Source organism: Marmota marmota, unplaced genomic scaffold (assembly GCF_001458135.2).
Source record: "Marmota marmota marmota unplaced genomic scaffold, marMar, whole genome shotgun sequence".
In the NCBI taxonomy this organism is placed as follows: domain Eukaryota; kingdom Metazoa; phylum Chordata; class Mammalia; order Rodentia; family Sciuridae; genus Marmota; species Marmota marmota.
In genome coordinates, this window is record NW_026000211.1 from 10,012,997 (window position 1) to 10,028,469 (window position 15,473).

At 41.1% G+C, this 15,473-nt stretch overlaps 1 protein-coding gene across 8 annotated transcripts in view; it reads left to right on the forward strand.

Moving 5' to 3' along the window:
* The first annotated feature begins 850 nt into the window (after positions 1-850).
* Positions 851-15,473, forward strand: part of Fat1 (FAT atypical cadherin 1) — a 125,049-nt gene continuing 110,426 nt past the window's right edge. The window contains exons 1-2 of one of the 8 annotated variants that reach the window (XM_048791836.1): positions 854-1,296; positions 1,960-2,103. The gene's annotated coding sequence lies outside the window, so the exon portion shown is untranslated. Of the gene's footprint in view, positions 1,297-1,959; positions 2,104-3,771; positions 3,977-4,173; positions 4,199-15,473 lie in introns of those variants that run through there. The other 7 variants (XM_048791840.1, XM_048791834.1, XM_048791839.1 and 4 more) reach the window with 7 other exon arrangements.

Below are 15,473 nucleotides of genomic sequence, written 5' to 3' on the forward strand. Positions count from 1 at the left end.
ATTGATAGAACACCCCTCCAGGCCCTCCCCCCTTTCTAGAGCTTTTCAAATTTTAATGTCAATCTTTCAGGGACATTGTCAATTTACAGAAATGGCTCCCTCAGAATTATATGCTGTTCAGGAGATGTATTTTGGTACTTCACTAGCGTTAAATTTTTTTTCAAAGCTTCCATAAAAGCGACGCATTAATTTATAAATTAAACTTCAATGGGGTTTGCGTTTATCTAAATCTGTATTGTTACGAGGAGTAAACGATTGATTGGTTTACTAGCCCCTATCACTACGGATGACTAGTAAAACGCATTAAAAATTGGCTCCTCCCATCTCTTCCTCCCACTCTCGGAACCTTCTATGCTTCAGAGTATGGTCTAAAGATGTAGGAGCATTTGGAAAGGATTTAAAAATTAAAATACGACGATGTGATTTTCAACACAAAGACCACAAACAGCTCTAGAGCACAAAAAGTATTTAACGTATCACATCCAGAAGTTGGAGGAGTATAAAGTACAAGTCGTCCAGTCCAGTCTGCAGAGACGGCTCCTGCTTCCACCCTGCAAAAACCGAGCAAGGGACACGTCGCGACGAATTTCAGCTGCAGAAGAGGAAGAGCATCACCTGCAGTCCGAGGCGTGGGAAACGCTGCCGGAGCGGGTTTGTCAGCCCCAGAGGTGCGCGCAGAGGGTCCGGGGGCCGCTCAGGTGCTGAGTGAGAGGAACGCGAGCGCGACTAGGCAGGGTGAAGTGCAGACATTTCACCGAGGGGACGGCTCTGACCACAGAGACCGCTGCAGCAGGGGGTGCTCAGCAGCCACGGCACTGGCAGCCGCAACTGCCGGGGAGGCAGACCCAGTCAGAGAACCCCTAGCTCACTGGAGAGCTGGGGGCGAGGCGGGGCGCTGACGTCATCTCCCCTCCCCCAGTTCCTCCAAGAGGGAGGGAGTGGGGAAAAGAGACTGCGATCCGCCGCAGCTCCCGGCCGCAACTCCTCACCTAGGCGGCTGGCTGCCTGGACATGTCCTGACAAACTTGGCTTCTCTCCTGCCCTCTCCAGCGCTCGCGCATTCTCTTTTCGTCTCCTTTTGGTGCTCAAGTTTCCCCCTGGTCGGAAGCCTCTGGAGATGCGGCCACCTGGGTCCCAGCAGCGCGGGCGGATCGCACTCTGGTTGGGGATATGCTGAAGATCCAAGAGAGGCAAAGTTGGTACTTAAAACACGGCTCTTAACAATATCCAAACAGCGTGCGAATTACCCAACTGCCTGGGAGCGCAAAGCGGAGCACCGAGGACTGGACTAGAGTGGTAAGTCCTTTGTTTAATACATGCTTTTTTTTTCTTTTTTTTTAAGTTTAAAGGTAAATGAAATAACGTGGGCTGTTTGGCTCCAAGAGAATGCTGGATATGCGTGCATCTCGCAGGCTTTCCGCTCAAGGAACTGCACAACACTCTGGTTGTGCAGGGCTTGGGAATGAAAGATCTGTGTGCATAGCTTTTGGAACTCAAAAAATACATACAGAGCACTGTTCAAAAGAACTTGAGAAGCAATGTCGTTTGTGCGTTATTTCGAACGTAACTTATTCTAGAAATGGTGCCCTGGGAGGGCGCATCGGGGACCGCATGATCTGCAGTGGCGCAGCGCCCTCTAGTCCGGACACCCGGCAAAGCGCACTCCTTGCCGGATTCCGCGGAAGGCGAACTTGGACCTGTGACTGCGGAGCACTCCAGGGACTTGGACGCGAGCTCAGTTGCCACTGCTTCAGCAGCCTTAATTTACCAACCAAACGGGCGGTAAATTTCCAAAAATCAGCTGGGGTGAACTAGATTCAAAGGCAGTCCTGGAGGAAAGGTTTTTAGTATTGGGAACTGCCCCCTTCCCCTTAATTTCCATGAGTCTCTGGGGGATCTGGTTGATTCTTTGTAAAGGACACATGTGGAACTTGAATCACATTTTTCTTTTATGTGAAGGTAATTCGACATTGGCCGAAAAGTCATCTCCATTTCGTTATGTAGAGGCTAAAGATCAGTAAAATCCTGGCAGCACCAGAGTCTGAATCTCTGTGGATCCCGTGGCGACGAAGTGCAACTTCTTCCAGGCAATTAGATTTCTCGGTGAGCCTGGCAACTCGGGATTCTCAAATAGATGTTTAGTTATAGTAAGCCTATTATTTATTAATAGACAACAATTTTCTCCAGGATTCTTTTATGCCATTCAGAAAATCCTGTAATTTTGTTACGGAATGGTATTTTTGTACTTTTTACTATTCTTCCTTTTCCCTCCTGGTACTACACCATGCTCTCCGTCCCCCAACCCCTGAACGGCTGGCGTTGTTGTGTGGTGGTATTTTTCTGAGAATTCAGCAAGGGGCGCAAACCGGTTGAGCTTGGAGATCAGGTCATTCACTTTCGAGGTGTTCCATGTATGAAATTGACCTGTAACACCAGTAGCACTTTGCGCAATTGAGGCGGTGGCCAAACAAGTCTTTGGATAGTGGTGTTTACTGAGTATGTGAATTTATGTGTATTCTAAATAGTGATCAGCGAATATGGTGCTATGAATCCGCACCCCCATTCTGTAGGCATTATTTTTTCTTCCCCATCAAAACATGCTAGACACCATTATTTTTTTCAGTCATCTTATTTAAGATGGCTTAGGAAGTGATATTAACTTTGAACCAAGGAAACAGTGTTCTAACACTGGACTCTCTCGTCCATATCTGTCTCGCCATCCCCCCTGTAGCTCCCTCCACCGGTCCCAGGAAAATCTGATCTCTTGGTCCACACAGTGTGAAAATGTTGAAGCCCCAGAAACTTTCCGAGGTTAAGTTCGCTCTCTTTCCTGGGCTGCGTCTCAACGCTCCTGAACGCTCAGGGTTTCGGCTGAGTCTCAGTTGCGCTAAGCCCGTTTGGAGATCTGTGGGTGCAGGGATGGGCTTTCAGCCCTGGGACGCAGAGACTGGGCGCTACCCCCGCAAGAGAGTTACCAGCGTGGGGGCGTTTGGCGCCGGCGACGGGGGCTCCCTTTTCTCCCTGGGGAACTTGTAGTCGTTAGACTGGATGCAGTTTGCGGAACTATCGGGGGAGAGAGTGCACGAGGAGACTTGGCTGCCTTTTGTCCGCAGACGGGGAGTTGGCGAGGGGTGGGGGTGGGGGGGTGTTGGTGTTGGTGCCCGGAGAGGCTGGCGCTGGGGTTAGCTGCCGGACCCGGAAGGTTCTGGGGTCTAACTAGTTCTGCACAAAGAGGTCGCGGAGGAAATACCTCCTTTCCCCTCGGACTTAGCTTAGATTTCAGGAGGAAGTAGATTCCTATCTTAACTACATTCCTTTTGTGACCTGTAGTAGTTTATTCCACCAAACAAACGCAGACCCAGAACCCAGGCATTCAAATGCAGATTCAGGAATTTCCTGAAAGTTATAAAAAAGCCTGAGGGACGCGTAGCCCTCATGTCTTAGCTTTTTTTCTTTTTCTAAGCCAAGCGAATGTTACCCCTTTCCTAAAGGGGAACATTCCATATTTTCACCAGCATCTGCGTGCTGGCCATAACTAACGGCATTAGAACAAGCCCAAAGCTGTTCCTCGCTAGCACCGGCGCTTGCTCTTATCCCTGCACAGAGCTGGCCTTTGTAGGTTCAAGGTCTCTTTTGACTTCGGGCAGATAGTTGTTACCTAGGACCCGTGGGCTCTGAGTCCCGCCGCCGCAGAAAGTCAGCTAGAGTTTCCGCGCTGGAGAAACGAGCGCCGGCGCAGGCAGGCGTGGCCGCAGGCGGAGGGATATCCTTCGTGCGGAGGTCCTGAGGCACCGGGCCGAGCTGGATGCCTCGGTGCCGGCAGCGCAGGCGGCGAGTGGTGAAGCCGGCTGCCAGCACCATGCGGACGTGCGGACCCAGTGAGGTCCCCGGCAGACCCGCTCCCCGCTCGGGGGCGCGCTGAGGCGACGAGGTGCGTGCCCCGAGAGCGCTGTTGCCGCTTGGGGCCAACTTTGCAGTAAGTTTGAAGGGAAGAAAGTTTGGAAAGTAGGTGAGGGCGCAGCGCCGCTCTGCGGCTGCGGCTGTCGGGCTGCAGCGTCTGTGCCCGGCGGGCATGCAACTTGTTCCCTCCTCGGGCTGGCTGTTAGGTGGGTGCCTTCTTGAGGCTGTCCAGCTCAGGAGTCTGCTCCTCCCGGTATCCCAGTAAATCGGGAGAAAGAAAGAGCCCGGCTGGAAGGTGGTAAGGAGTTGAGTCCTCTTCTTTCCCCCTGGAAAGTTCAGTCCTGGCGCCCGGTTTGCGGCGGCTTGGGAGGATGCGGAGGCGGAGTGGCTTGGGGGTGGTAATTGGCGACGTGAACGGCATGGTAATTACTGGGTCTGGTGCTGCAGCGAGCCGGCGGCGGGCCCTGAGCGCGGGATCTGGCCCGGGGAGCCATTGCTGGACATCGCGGCTGCCTCGTTAGGCTGGCTCCAGGCGGCCGAGGGTGAGCGCTGCTGACCCCAGCCCGGAACACCTTGCACCGCTCCGCTTCTCCTTGCGGGTAACACTCCTGCCTGCTCCTGGATTGACTGATCTCTTCCAGTTTATGAAACATTTACTACGTAGGTGAGATGAAAGGAAGGCCCGTCGCGGAGAGTGGGGTCTTTGAAATGGAGTCGCAGAGTTGTCTTAGATGTTTTGTGCCCTGTAGGAGTGCTGCCCTGAGGTTTAGGTGCAACTGGTTGAATGCAGATTGAAGACTTGCGGTTGCTACACTGCGGGACTAAATGTTTGTAAAATATGCGGTTTGTCAGTTGTTTCTGTATTCTCTGGAAGAGAAACTTGTAAGATTTTCATTAAAGAGATTCTGGCTCTTCAGTACTTCTTAGTAAGGCGCTTTCTTTTGGGAAGATAACTTTCTCTTAAGATTTTTTTTTTTTTTAATGAACCCAGTATTCTGAATTGCAGAGCTTTGGAAACAAGGATGCAATTTTATGTATTAGGAAAATACACTCATAAATATTTTTTATGCAGTTAATTTTTTTTTTTTGCATGTGTTTGGACTATGGTTTCATTAAGTGGCTTTTGTTAACTCCATGGTGACTGGTAGAGAAGAGTTTTTTCCTTTCCTTTCCTTGTTTTTTTTTTTTTTTTTTAAATAACAGTGACTTACAAATCATAAGAAGTGCATCAACCTTCAATTACTTACTTACCTTTTCCAAAAGCAGATTCCTAGTGCATCATCTATTCAGTATTGAATAGTTTAAGAAGATACTTGGCGGGTGTTGAAAATAGGCAATGGTTGTGTCCTTCATTGGAAGAGTTTAGGTTATGTTATCTGACACATTTAGTTGTTATAGGTACTCAAGTACCCTAGTTATATAGCTTAATTTTGGTATTTGTCTTTGTGTCTTAGGAGGATAGCTCTGATTCCACGATTAGAATCATCCCTTTTACCTTGTTATGTATTAGAAGGTTTATGATGTAAAAACACTTCAAATATTATGTAGTTGTAAAAAACAACAGTTGATTGTTATGTCAAATGTGCTGTTTAACAAGCTCAATGTTAAGTTTTGATTAAAACTTTCATTTGTATATCCATTTCTGGAAAAATTAACATCTTAGAAAAGCCAAATTCTTTGTCACTGTGGAAGTAAGACAGGACTTCATAAAAATCATTTTGGCCACCTGTATTCCTTTTTTTTTTTTTTTAGTAAGTGCTGGGGATTGAACTGGGGGCCTCACACATACTAGGCAAGCTCTTGACTGCTGAGCCATATCCCCAGCCCCTTATTTGTATCTTTTAATTTGTCACTAAAAGTGTCTGTTGGGTTCTTATCATGGTAGTAAATCATTTAGAGCCATGTTAAAAGTTGTGGTGCAAATTAATACTATTTTCACTTTGCTGGGTCCTTGCCATTCTAGTGTATGTATGTCTTAGGCTTAGCTCTAGAGCCACCTATGAAGTAGTAATTTTCTTCAAATTTTAAAAATGGGACGAATCTTAAAGACTTTGTTTAAATCCTCAGGAAGTCTGCTACCACCTGTTTTTCATGCAAATATGTCTGATTTTACATAGAATCAATAAGGTGCCAAATCAGTTTAAAACACTATTACTGCATTAAATACTATCTCAATGGCCCAATTTGTGGCTGAAAGTATCTCCTGATTTAATAGAAGTCATAAGGCTTACTGTGCATTTTAATATTTGTGAGTGGGAATCTACAGTAGGAAAGTGTTCTTTTGAGCAGATAATGTAGAGATGAAACCAAGTTCTGTCTTCTGGACTCAGTTGTTCATTTTGCGAGTGTTGGCTTATCCATTTATTCTGGAAAGGAGTTTTAAAAATGGGTGATAGACATTTAATATTAGAAAATTGCTATTTTCTCCTTTCATATCTAAGAGGAGCATTAAACTTAAAAATGTATTCAATCAAATTAGAAATATATAAAATATATATTGTATATAGCATGTTTTTTTTTAAAGTCTTCCTTTCTGAAAGTCTCAGATTTAAATATTATCTAAATTCTTGCTTAATTCCAAGGTTCATTGTATAGGAGAAGTCCATAAAGTAATTATATATCTTCTTAAGCTTCTAAGAAAATTAGTCATCTTTATCTTTCAGAGACTATTAAAAGTATAGAGCTTCATGATAAGGTCTATTGTACAGGCACCCATCTGGCATTACCTGTAGCCAATTTTGAAGCATTTTGATGTGGATAGTGACCTCTTTTTGGGCTCCTGGAATCTAGAGCCATCTGCAGGGCCATTTGCAGTGTTGTTACTGGCTTGGTGATTGTGCCTGGATTTCTTATTGAGAGTAATGGATGTATTATTATTTTTTTTTCATATTGACCCTCCTTGTCTCCCCTCCCCTATTTAGTCTTGCCTTTTATTCTCTGTTCTTAATCTTAATCCATCTATCCATTTACCAGTCCAACAGCTATGGATCCTCTCTGTTCCAAACTTTGGGCTAAATGCAGTATACAGTAGTGAACAAGTTAGGTTTCCTCCCCTTAACAGAGATTGCAGTCCACTGAGGGAGAAAGATATTAAACATCAAAATCAATGTTAACAAGAGATCCATTTGGGTCAGGACAGTCCATCAAAACATTTCAGCAAGCTGGAGATCTGGGATTAGGCAGATATAGGAAAGGATGAGTTATGAGGGAAGAGTGGATTAGGAGGGAATAGTTCAAGGAAAGCAAATGGCATGTGCAGAGCAAGTTATAGATAGGATGGTGTGGCTTGACTGTAATGTGATGAATGGAGGAAAGAGAGTACTAAGAGCGTCATGCTGTCTAGGGGAATGCTTGGTTAGTTTATTATCAGTGCATTTTTAATCCTATTTTCTTTTGATTTATGATGTATCTTTGTCTAGGTAGAACATTGAAGAACCTATGGCAATGATTTAGATTGATTATATAGATCTGGAGGATTGTTTTCATAATAAGGATTGAGGATAGAGGAAAAGAAGGAAACACTGAAAGTGAAAATAAAGCTGTATGTGAAAAGTGGAGTGCAGGAAAAATAAAATAAATTTGTTTGCGTTATTTTTCAGAAGGGAAGAGGTGTAGATGTTGGATTAGTTGAGCCTCAACTCTGGGTGTTGTCATTGGCTCAGGACAGCTTGGTGTTTCACCTTGTTGCAAGCCTCATGGTTAGTACACCGTTTTGATTTGAAATAGGAATTAATAATAATGAAATCAGATTATTGAAAGTCTTTAATACAGGTTAAGATGAGTATACTTAAGCAGAAATATTATTTTCAAACTAGTGAATAAAATCACAAAGAAATTTGAATAGGCAGAATGCCAAAGAAGTGTTAAAAACACTATGCCTAAAAACAAGTGCACCTGTGAACCAGAAAATAGTAACAGAAATGGAAAGGAACTTTTGTTTTGTTTTGTTTTGTTTTTGTTTTTTGGTACTTGAGCTTGAACCCAGGGTGCTTTCCCACTGAGTCACATCTCCAGTCCTTATTTTTTACTTTGAGACAAAAAATTTGTGAGTTGATGAGAGTCTCTTCAATTTGCTGAGGCTAGCCTTGAATTTAGGATTCTCTTGCCTCAGTATCCTGAGTCCCTGGAGTTGAGTCACTGTGCCTGGCTGAAGGGAACAGTTTTGAGAAATTGAGGAAGTAGAAAGTCTCAAAATCTAGATAACTCTTTAGAAATGGAATTTTGGCAGGCAGGAAAAAGAGGTTATAGAAATCCTGGATTTGAGGTGGTGGGGAAAAGGGGAATATGTGGGGAGGGTAGAAGGCTATAAAAATTTTATCCAATTTCTAATTTGTCAAAGAAATGGAGTTCACAGAAGTAATTCTTTGAATTCAGATGGTTGATTAGAGACAAAGCTGGTGCTAGATTTCAGGTATTGTTTCCCAGCCCCTCCTTCTCTATTTGATTTTTGGTTTTTGGTCGCCAAGTTGAATGAGTTGAGGAATTGGTAAAACTACACTGAAATAGGAAAATACAGTGAAAATGCTACTATTTTGCTATGGAGAATGAGTGGAAAACAGGCTTAGGTTTGATGGTTTTTTAGGAAAAGTGGTCTAAGGCACTTGAGAGGTTAGGGATTGAATATGGGGTTCAGTCATGGTTTTTCATGATTGAGGTGGAGTGGATGATATCTTTAAGGGTGGTAATATAAGCACATATGGGACGAGTTGAAAGTCACAAGTGTGTAATACCAGACTTTAAGGTGAAAGAGGCAGTACATGTACAAAAGAGTATTAAATAGAATCAGGAAGGTGTAGAGTCTTGTTCTTTACATGTTATGGATTGACTTTGTTTTTTAGGTAGTTTGACAATAAAAAGGACACAGGATTGCTGGGGATAGGGGTGAGTAGCATCAAATGTGACATTAAATCAGAGAAGATAAGCACTGAGAAATGATCATTGGATTGGACATCAGCTTGTGATGCCAGAAGAAGTTACTTTATTTGCCAAGAAGGATCTGAAGGATTTGTGTGGAGCAGGTGAGGGTGACGTGGTTTTTAGAAGAGTTCTATTAGGAGGTCAAGGTGATGCAGAGAAACCACTTTATTTTTGTTCTAGAGATCTTTGCCAGTATGAGAGAGAAAAATAGTTTAAAGGAAATGCAGGTTGAGAGTTGTGTATTATAAGTAGGGATGAATCTGTTTGTAGACTTAGCAAAAGGTGACAGCCAACAGTGAAGGGATGGTTGACCATGTTTGAGTTTCTGAGATAATTTAGGGGAGAAGAGCTGAAGAAGAGAAAGAATTTTTTATGGCAGTGAGAATATCTGTTTATGGGTAGGGTGGGCCCCAATCCCTTCTGAGGTGTGAGGCGAAGAGAATAGGCAACAAGAACATTTTAAGGAGAGTAAGGAAGATGAGGGACTTTCTGCCTGATGAACTTCTGCATGCATGGAACATTTACATTCATGATCCACTATTTAGTGAAATGCTAGTGTGTGTTCCTAAGAACACAGAGAGCATAATTTGACCTATAATAAAACCTTCCTATTTTTGGAAAAGTGGCCAGTGTTAATCAGAGGCCACCCTTTTAAAACAACATTTAAATCATTTCTTTTTACAGAGAAAAATACATGAGGTGAGGTGACCTTAAATCACAATAAGTAGAATATTGAGCTTCTGGGTGGCCAAGTTTGTCCTGGAATGTGCATGCAGTGATTGGAGGATAGGTAATGTACACTGATCACATCTCCAGTTGTGAAGAGAGGAAGAAAAGAGGTACAGCACAGGTGTGCCTTACCCAGCCAGAAACCTAGGTGCAGCCGTCATCTTGACTTTTACTATTAGTTTTTTAATGTCACTGTAGCACAGAACAACTAGAAACAATGGTCTTCATATTACTAATGGAAATGTTCTGTAGGTTCATATAGTTGTAGGTCAATTAGCTCTTAGAGGTTATTGAAAAATGTTTTACAATCTTACAGGTGCAAACACTTTTAAAACTTTGAGATTAATTAAATCATGTAAATGCAGATGTTTTAAGTTCTGATAAAGTCAGGTTTATAGCTCTGTACTGTCCGTATTAGGAGTTTGAAGACCAGTTTCTCAGGTAATCATGTGAATAAAATACTTAAATCTTAGAGTCACAGACTTATTATAGCTCCAATCAAAACAACATGTAAGAGGCTGTGGTTGTGGCTCAGTGGTAGAGCACTTATTAAGCATGTGTGAGGTTCTGGGTTTGATCCTCAGCACCACATAAAGATAAATAAATAAAATACAGGTATTGTGTCCATCTACAACCAAAAAAAAAAAAAACCCACAACAACAACAACATATAAATGGAGTTACCAGAAGTAATGAAGTGATATATGCAAGGTCAAAAGTACAGTTCAGTACTGTTCAGTTTTTAGAGTCATAACTTCCTCTCATTTTTACTGAAAATTCTATTAGTATGGGTTTAAAAGATTAGTATTCACCTAGAAAATAAATGGGGTCTACTCATTAGTTTTTCAGAAAGCTCTTAAAAGTACTGTCTGCATTTATAATTTATTAGAAGGTTTAATTTTGATTTTTGCTTCCCCTACAAATGTTTCTGGAAGCTATAAATAGATAATAGCCAAGTAACAAGTAGCCTTTTTGGTAACATAATTTTTTGACTTCTATTGAAGGGATTTTAGAAATCACTGAACATTTTATTTGATACAAAAAATTTTCAAGCAAATCATTTACTTTTTATTTTCTTTTGACAATTTTGTGACATTGCTTTGAAAATGTGTTTATCTTTGCAGTTTAGAGTTCTTTAAAAAGTTCTTTGAAAATGGCAATAAGTGTAACTCTGTGGTAGCATGTGTGCTTATTATTTGTGAAACCTTGGGCTCATCCCTAGCACCAAAGGAAAAAAGAAAAAAAAAAAGTGACACTAAATTGAACATTAAGCTCTCAATTCCAAATTTTAAATTCTAGTGACACCCTCATTGATGTTGATGTAACGAAAATATGGAATAGAACACAATGAGGGAGAACACAAAATTCTTTAACATTTTTGTATATTTTTATCTTATGTGAATGAAAAGTTTAATAATGTTTTCCTAATGTATAGAGGACTAAAATTACTACCTGTGCATGTAAGAATGGTACCCTCTCATTAATAAATGTACTGATTTTTGACAAACCTGGATATGTGTAATGCTGAATCCTACCTACTGCCCTGTCTTTGAAGCGTATTAAACATGTCTAAGTCTTAAACTTAAGATTTAAATGTGTATATATGCATTTATATTCTCAGTACAGAGTCTGTTGTTTTGTGAAGAATATGCATCCACAGTAATTGATTGGAGCACTTAACACGAGAATTTCTCTAATGAAGAAATATGAGGATATTAATATCTTATTTTTACCAGAAAAATCATCTTTCTTCCTGTATTAATGGATTTTCAGAAATCTATACTAAAGGGGCTGGGGATGTGGCTCAAGCGGTAGCGCGCTCGCCTGGCATGCGTGCGGCCTGGGTTCGATCCTCAGCACCACATACAAACCAAGATGTTGTGTCCGCAGAGAACTAAAATAAATAAATATAAAAAAAAAAAAAAAAAGAAATCTATACTAAAGATATTTAAGCATTGGACCTGAGGGCTCTTTAAGACTGAACTAAGTAAACATTCTTTCTTTTTCACTTTGGAAAATGTATTTTAGAAATCCTAAATTACTAGTGCAAGTGGAATGATCGCCTTCTAAATAACAAAGTGTAGCCTTGGGCAAAAATGGTTTTCAGAGTTTACTTTTCATAAGCATGAACTCTAGGTAATAGTGTACTTTTCAGATGAAATGGTATTGGTATCTCCCACTCTTAGCTTTACTATTTGTTTTGCATAGAGTAACAGCCATAATTTTGATCATGGTCTTTTCTAGTGAAACACAAGTTTACAGTTGTTGCTTATATTACTGTAGGGTTAATAATATCTCCTAAAAAGTTTTTTTTTTTTCTGATCAAGAGATTGTATGTAATAATTTACTCAAATTACAGTGGTATTCTGTTAGCCAGGTTTACAGAATAAATTCAGGGTTTTAGAAAGCCTCAGTTATGAATGTGCTTCAGAAAGTTTACCCAACCGTGATTTGTCTTATGAGAACTATGTTGGGTGGGTTGTGGAAGGTGATTTTTGTGTTTAGGGATCCCGCTGGGTGTTGGCAGGGACAGTGATTAGACTGAGTAACTTGGGAGAGGACAGCTGCAGCAATTTTACATGTTGAGCCTATGACTTGGGAGGGGAGGTGACCCAGGTCCTTTCAGCAGTGGTGGTGAGGGCAGTATGGCAGCAGCCAGGATTTAGGGGTCCTTTCTAAGTTCTGATGGTAGATTCAAATGCTCAGAAAGATTTATTATTGTTTTCATTACACCACTGTTTCTTGGTTCCCTTAACTACTCCTGCGCTCTCTTTGCTGGTTCTTCCTTCTCTTCTCAGATCTTGGGGAGCAACAAGGCTCCATCTTGGTTTTTCCTTTTTTTTTTGTTTCCTCTGTGTTCTCCTGGTCTGTCCTCTCATTCCATTTCCTTGTTTTAGATACTATCATTTGTATCCTGACACTCTAAAGCCTCTGGCTGGACTTTGCCTGTATCTCTGCCTGCTGAAAACCCTTATTTGGATAACCTGTAGGCTGTTCTGGGTTAGTCAGCTCTCTGTTGCTGTGACTCAGTATCTGAGATTATCAGCTTAGAAGGAGAAAAGGTTTATTTTGACTCATGGTTTAACAGGTTTCATTCAATGGTTGTTTGGCCCTGCTGCTTTGAGCCTGTGGCAGTACAGTACATTATGGTGGTAGAGTAGGCCTGGTTCACCTCATGGCAGCTGGGAAGCAAAGAGGGTGTGGGGAGGACGTGGTTGGGGTCCACTTCCTCAGGGAATACCTCCAGTGACCTAACTCCCTTCCAGTAGGCCCCATCTCATGAAGGGTTTACCATCTCCCCGTAGCACCACAGGCTGGGTACCAAGTCTTACATATGGGCCTTTGGGGGCCACTTCTAAACATAGTGATTTCTAAATTATCTTGTTCATAACTGAACTCCTAATCTTAGTCCCTCTAACCTATTTCTCTATTAGTCTTTCCTTTCTGGTACATGGCAGCTCTGCTCTCTTTGCTCATCATACAATTCTTGGAATCTTCTTTGATACTTCTTTTTCTCCCTTCTCTCCAGTTCATCAGCAAATCCTGAAATGGGTCCAGATTTGGATGCTTCTCCCTATTGTCATCATTACCTTTTTGGGTCAAGACACCCTGGTCACCCACCTGCATTATTTCTGTAGCCTCTGACTGGACTCCCTTCAGCTTTTGCTCTTGCTGTCCTACATTTTCTCAAAGATACCAGAGTGACCCTTTCAGTTAAGATCATGTCACTCCATGTCACTCTACTTTTCAGAGTCATCTGGTGGTTTCCCACTTTATTTGTAGCAGATCCAAAGTCCTTAAAAAAATGTTTTGACTATATATGTAATTAGGGGACAACAGACACATTAATTTTATGGAAAAATTGGGTAACATAGCTCTCCATCCATTAAGAATGGGATGAATGCATACAGTGATTTTTTTCCAAAGAGTACAGTACAGAAAAGGAGGAAATGGTATAACTTTACCCTGGAAAAACCTAACAGACACCCCCTCAATATAGTGAACAATATTTAGTTTCAATAATGTGATTATGTCCTTTGATGTGATGAAAATGACAGGTTACCTTTGTGGTGATCCTTTTCAAAACACAATCCTAGTCTAAGCATAAGAAAATTATCAGACAAATTTCAATTGAGGTTCATTTTGCCTGAGGAATATTCTACAAAATGTCTAATTAGTACTTTTCTCAAAATTATCAGGATTGTTAAAAACAAGGAAAATCTTAGAGACCATAGTTCAGAGGAGTCCAAGGAGAAAGGACTGCTGAATATAATGTGTGGTTTTTTTTTTTTGAATGGGATCCTGGGGTGGAAAAAGGATATTGGGTAAAATTTAAGAAAATCTGAGTAAAGTATGGACCTGAATCAATAATGTATCAGCATTCATTCATTAGTTGTGACAAATGTATTATACTAATGTGAGGTGTTAACAAGGGAGACAGGAAATTGCAGCTTCTCTGTAAATCTAGAACAATTTTAAAATAAAAGGTTCATTTAAAAAAAAAAAAAAAACCTTTCCATTATGATCTGCTCTCTCCCTACCTCCTGTCTCTCTTTGGAGCGCAATGGGGAAGAGGAGAGCAATCTTCATGATCTCTGGGTTGTTTCTCTAATCTATTACTTCTTCTCTAGGGGTGATTTTTGAGCCCTAGAGGACATTTGGATAATGTGTAGACACTTTTAGTTGTCACAACTGGGACAGATAATGTTATGGGGTTTTAGTGGGTCGAGACCAGAAATAATGGTAACTATCCCAGTGTCTCAGAGAATCTAAGAATTATATACCCCTCATGTCCAAGTGCTAAGGTTGAGACTCTCTGGCCCTTTAGAATTTGGGGTTCTCTGTTTGCTATCAGATTCCTGACCAGTGTTTCTTGCCCCGCTTTGCTTTTCTCCTTGGCACTTCTCCTCAGCGTCCAGTGTACTTTTGGTTTAGTTACTTGTCCATCTCTTACCAGCAACTGTGTCTTCCATCAGGATTTGGTAATTTGATTCACTTTTGAATCCCCAGCATTTGGAATTGTACCTGACTCAGTGTAGGTGTGTTCATTCAATATATGTTGAAAGAGTTCAATAATTACAGAAGTGAGTAGATGATAAAGATGACATATACTTACACTAAAAATTCAAGTAACAAAGTGCAAATGTATACATTCCTCTAACTGCCTATTCCCTCTTTGTGTTCTCTAGAAATTCCCAATGAGTTTCTTTTTTATCTGTCCACAATTTCCCCTCATTTTTAAATATATCCGTATACCAGGAACATGTGAACACAATTTATCTGCATTTCTCCTTTTTTAAAATGGGATCGGCTCAGTATTTCTATTGATATATCTGGACATATTTACATATCAACACATGGAATGCCATCTTTTTGATGGCTGCATGATTTATATGTAGAATTAAGCAAAAGTATTTTTAAGTGTTTACAGTAGAATCTTGGTATGATACTTCATTATAAAGTGTATAATAATAATCATGTCTCCTGAAACAATGTGTTTCCTTAAACCAAGACAGTGCTCAACATTATCTTTGTTAGTGTTCTTCAAAACATTTTCTTTATATGCGTTTTTTATTCCTACTTTGTGTCTTGTGATTGTGAGCTTTGCCTTTTCTAATCTTTAACTTTATGTACCTAGCCTGGTGCTGTCTGATAGCAGGTCCTTAAAACCTGTGGGTTGAATTGAATTGAATTTTCTCCTTCTTTTGTTAAAATTACCGGATCATTTTGTAATATTCAAATTTCTGTGAGTATTAGCATCATTGACCAGATTGAGGTGTGTTTAGACATAGTTTTGGGAGAAAAATAGTCTTATTTTGTTGAAATGATGATTCTTCTAGAGTCCAGAGATCTAATTTCCTGATTGTATCTCTGAGAAGAAGGCCATGATAGCTAAAGAAAAAGTTAGGGTGCCTAACTTGAATGTGG